Here is a 5,271-nt window from a genome sequence, read left to right as displayed (position 1 = left end):
GTGTGTGTGTGTGTGTGTGTGTGTGTGTGTGTGTGTGTGTGTGTGTGTGTTCAGGAGGCAGGATGGTAACATGGAAAGAGGAGGGAGCCAGCATTCAATGAGACTGGGTGTTAGATCCAGCTCTACCCTTAACAAGCTGTGTGCCTTTGGGGAAGTCACTTCCTTCTTTGGGCTCCAGTTTCCTTAAATGTAATGTAAAGGATTTAACTAGAGAAGTGGTTTCTAGACCTTTTTTAAAAAGCATTTAGACTCCCTCCTCCAACTTTGTGTAAACCTCTTCCAAGTGTCTCTATTTAAAACTCTGTAGCCAGGCTGATACATTAAGGTGGCTCTTCCGTATCAAGACCAGAGTTTTTTTTTTTTTTTTTTTTTTTTGAGTAGAAGTCTCACTCTGTCGCTCAGGCTGGAGTATAGTGGCATCTTCATAGTCACCACTGCCTCGACCTGCTGGGTTCAGGTCATCCTTCCACCTCAGCCTTCCAAGTAGCTGGAACCACAGCCGTATGCCACCACATCCAGCTTATTTTTTGTGCCTGTAGTTCTGGCTACTTGGAAGGCTAAGGTGGAAGGATCACTGGAGTCCAGCAGGTCGACGCAGGGGTGGTGTGAGCGTGCCACTGCACTCCAGCTTGGGCAATGGAGTGAGACTCCAACAGACACACACACACACACACACACACACACACAAAGTTGCTTGGGCTGATCTCGAACCCCTGGACTCAGGCAATCTTCTCGCCTCCACCTCCCAAAGTGCTGGGATTACAGGCATGAGCCACCATGCCTGGCAAAAAAAAATTTTTTTTAATTTAGAGACAAGGTCTCACTATGTTGCCCAGGATGGTCTTGAACTCCTGGGCTCAAGCGATTTTCCCACCTCAACCTCCCAAAGTCCTAGGATTATAGGCGTGAGCCACTGTGCCCGGCCAGAAAAAATTTTTAAACATTATACTAAAAAACATTATGCCAAGGTGAAAGAAGGCAGTTATAAAATATATCTTATGATCCATTTATATGAAATGTCCAGAATAGGCAAGTCCAAAGAGACAAAGTAGGTTAGTGATTCCCTAGGGCTGTGAGGTTGGGGAAAATGGGAGTGATTGGATTTTATAGTTTTGCTTATTTTATTTATTTATTTTTGATTTTTTTTTTTTTTAGTTGGAATATCACTATGTCACCCAGGCTGGAGTGCCATGGCACACTCACAGTTACTCCAGCATTGACCTGCTAGGCTCTGCGATTCTTCCATCTCAGTCTTCCATGTAGCCAGAACTACAGGTGTGTGCTACCACACCTGGCTAATTTTTCTGAATTGTTGTAGAGATAAGGTCCCACCAAGTTGCCCAGGCTGGTCTTGAACCCGTGGGCTCAGGCAATTCACTCGCCTCGGCTTCCCAAAGTGCTGGGATTACAGACTGAGCCACCAAGTCTGGCCATATTTTTAATTTTTATTTATTTATTTATTTAAGTTGTAGTCTCACTCTGTCGCCCAGGCTGGAGTGCAGTGGCATGCTCATGGCCACAGTAGCCTTGACCTGTGGGCTCAGGCAATCCTTCTGCCTCAACCTTCCAAGTAGTTGGAACTACAGGTGTGCACCACCACGCCCAGCTACATTTTAAAAATTTATTGTAGTGATGAGGTCTTGCCAAGTTACCCAGGCTGATCTCGAACCCCTGGTCTCAGGCAATCCTCTTGGTCTCCCAAAGTGCTGGGATTACAGGCTTGAGCCTCGGCACCCAACTTGCTTATTTTTTTTATTTTTTTATTTTTTATTTATTTATTTTTTTGAGTTGGAGTCTCACTCTGTTGCCCAGACTGGAGTGCAGTGGCTGCTCCCGGCCACCGCAGCCTCGACCTGCTGAGCTCCGGTGATCCTTCCACCTCCGCCTTCCGAGTAGCCGGAATTACAGGCATGCGCTACCACGCCCAGCTGATTTTTTGATTTATTGTAGAGATGAGGTCTCGCTGCCCAGGCAGGTCTCGAACCCGCGGGCTCAGGCAATTCACTCACCTCAGCCTCCCAAAGGCGCAGGATTACAGGCTGAGCCACCGAGCCCGGCTTGCTTATTTTTTTCTAAAGACAGTGTCTTGGCCAGGCCTGGTAACTCATGCCTATACTCTCGGCACTTTGGGAGGTCGAGGTGAAAGGATTGCCTGAACCCGGGGGTTCAAAATCAGCCTGAACAACTTGGCAAGACCTCATCTTTACAATAAATAAAAAAATTAGCCAGGTGTGGTGGTGCGTGCCTGTAATTCCAGCTATTTGGAAGGCTGAGGCAGAAGGATTACCTGAGCCCAGCAGGTCGAGACTGCAGTGGCCGTGAGCATATCTCTGCACTCCAGCCTGGACAACAAGAGTGAGACGCCAACTCAAAAAAAAAAAAGGTCGGGTGCAGGGGCTCAAGTTTGTAATCCCAGCACTTTGGGAGGCTGAGGTGAGAGGAATGCTTGAGCCCAGGGGTTTGAGACCAGACCAGCCTGGGCAATTTGGTGAGATCTTGTCACTACAATAAATAAAATTTAAAAAATTAGCTGGGTGTGGTAGCATGTGCCTGTAGTTCCAGCTATTTGGAAGGCTGAGGCAGAAGAATCACCTGAGTCCAGTAGGTCGGGGCTGCGGTGGCCATGAGCATGCCACTGCACTCCAACTTTGGCAACAAAGTGAGACTCTGACTCAGGAAAAAAAAAAAGACAGGGTGTCTAGCTGGGCACAGTGGCAGTGGCTCACGTCTGTAATCCCAGCACTTTCGGAGGCGGAGAGGAGAGGATTACATGAGCTCACAGGTTTGAGACTAGCCTGGGCAAATTGGCAAGACCTCGTCTCTACAATTAAAAAAAAAAAAATTAGCTGAGCATGGTGGTACAAGCCTGTAGTTCCAGCTACTTGAAATGCTTAGGTGGAAGGATCACCTGAGCCCAGCAAGTCAAGGCTGTGGCAGTGGCCGTGAGCGTACCATTGCCCTCCAACCTGGTCAACAGAGTGAGACTCCAACTCAAAAAAAGAAAAAAAAGACAGGGTCTCACTCTTTTACCCAGACTGGAGTGCAGTGATGCAAACATAGCTCACTGTAGCCTCAAACTCATGGATTTAAGGAATCCTTTAGCGTCAGCCTTCCAAGTAGCTGGGACTACAAGCATGTAAATTGTACAGTTTAAATTGGTGAATTGCAAACTAGTACATGCCAGAACCCTGTGGACATAGCATCTCTGACATCCCAGCCACGAGACTCTGAAGAGCAGCTGGCACCAGATGGACACCGCTGCCACGGGCAAGGGAGACCCCAACAAGCCGAGGGGCAAAATGTCGTATGCCTTCTTGATGCAGACCTGCCAGGAGGAGCACAAGAAGAAACACCAGGACTCGTCTGTCAACTTTGTTGAGTTCTCCAAGAAGTGCTTGGAAAGGTGGAAGCCCGTGTCTGCCAAGGAAAAGTCCAAGTTCAAAGACATGGCCAAAAGGGACAAGACCAGACTATGTCCCTCCCAAGGGCAACAAGAAGGGGAAGAAGAAGGACCCCAACACTCCCAAGAGGCCACCATCTGCCTTCTTTCTGTTTTGCTTGGAGCACTGGCCGAAGATTAAAAGTGAGCGCCAGGGCCTGTCCATCAGGGACACCGCGAAAAAGCTGGGCAAGGTGTGGTCCGAGCAGTCAGCGAAAGATGAGCAACCATAGAGGGAGAAAGCCACCAAGCTCAAGGAGAAGTACGAAAAGGATATGGCTGCATACTGGGCCAAGAGCAAAAGTGAAGCAGGAAAGAAGGAACCTGGCAGGCCAACAAGCTCAAAGAGTGAACCAGAAGATGAAGAGGCAGAGGAAGAGGATGGAGTATAAGTGGCTATCCTAAAATGATGTGTGTGGTGTGTTCTTGTGTGCTCAGGCAATTGTTTTGGTAAGAATGTGAATTCAAGTGCAGCTCAATATTAGCTTCAGTATAAACATTGTACAGATTTTTGTATAGCTGATAAGATTCTTTGTAGAGAAAATATTTTTTAAAATGCAGGTTGGAGCCAGGCACTGTGGCTCACACTTGTAATCCAAGCACTTTGGGAGGCCAAGGCAAGAGCATTGCCTGAGCCCACGGATTCAAACTAGCCTGGGCAACATGGTAAGGCCTAGTCTCTACAATAAATCAAAAAATTAGCTGAGCATGGTAGCACATGAGGGTAGTTCCAGCTACTTGGAAGGCTAAAGCAGAAAGATCACCTGAGCCCAGCAGGTCGAGGCTGCGGTGGCCGTGAGCACGCCACTGCATTCCAGCCTGGGTGACAAAATGAGACTCCAATTCAAAATAATAAATAAATAAATAATGCAGGTTGTAGTTTTTTGAGGGGCTACTACATACAGTTAGACTTTAAAGCTTCTGATGTTTAATGGTCCTAAATATTTAATGATTACTTTAATTTCATAACTTGTGTATGGTAGCACAGCAAACTTGTAGTAATTAGTATCAATAGTCAATTTTGGTTTTTTTAGGATGTTGCATTTTGTTTTGTTTTTTTTAATTTTGTAGCCGGGCTCGGTGGCTCAGCCTGTAATCCCACGCCTTGGGAGGCTGAGGTGAGTGAATTGCCTGAGCCCACGGGTTTGAGACGCCTGGGCAACTTGGTGAGACCTCATCTCTAAAATAAATCAAAAAATTAGCCGGGTGTGGTAGCACGCACCTTAGTTCCTGCTACTTGGAAGGCTGAGGTGGAAGGATCGCTGGAGCCCAGCAGGTCGAGGCTACACTGGCCGGGAGCAGCCACTGCACTCCAGTCTGGGCAACAGAGTGAGACTCCAACTCAAAAAAAAAAAAAAAATTTGTAATAAAATTATGTATATTAAAAAATAAATAAATAAATTGGTGAATTGTATGGTATGTGACCGATAACTTGATAAAGCTGTTACTTAAAAAAAAAAAAAATTATAGACTGGGCACTGTGGCTCAATCACTTTGGGAGGCCGAGGCAAAGGGGTTCAAGATCAGCCTGGGCAACTTGGTGAGACCTTGTCTCTACAACAAATCAAAAAATAAGCCAAGCATGGTAGGGCGCACCTACTTTGAAGACTGAGGCAGAAGCATTGCCTGAGCCCAGCAGGTCGAGGCTGCAGTGGCCATGAGTGTGCCAATGCACTCCAGCCTGGGCAACAGAGTGAGACTCCGACCCAAAAAAAGAAAAAGAAAAGATTATAATTCCAAATCTTCTTTATATAGTCTCCCTTAGCCTGTTTTTTTTTTAAGCCTACTTTTTTTGTAAAGCTTTTTTTTTTTTTTTTTGAGTTGGAGTCTCA

The 5,271-nt window shown here is 46.5% G+C and overlaps 1 pseudogene; it reads left to right on the top strand.

Annotated features, from left to right (window-relative positions):
- The first annotated feature begins 3,248 nt into the window (after positions 1 to 3,248).
- On the top strand, positions 3,249 to 3,831 carry LOC103273470 (annotated as a pseudogene).
- The last annotated feature ends 1,440 nt before the right edge of the window (positions 3,832 to 5,271 follow it).

The sequence above is a fragment of the Carlito syrichta genome, unplaced genomic scaffold, assembly GCF_000164805.1.
Source record: "Carlito syrichta isolate Samal-C Ts95f unplaced genomic scaffold, Tarsius_syrichta-2.0.1 Scaffold314050, whole genome shotgun sequence".
NCBI classification, from domain to species: domain Eukaryota; kingdom Metazoa; phylum Chordata; class Mammalia; order Primates; family Tarsiidae; genus Carlito; species Carlito syrichta.
Note: the sequence above shows the minus strand (reverse complement) of the source record. Positions and strands in the feature narration are given on the sequence as shown.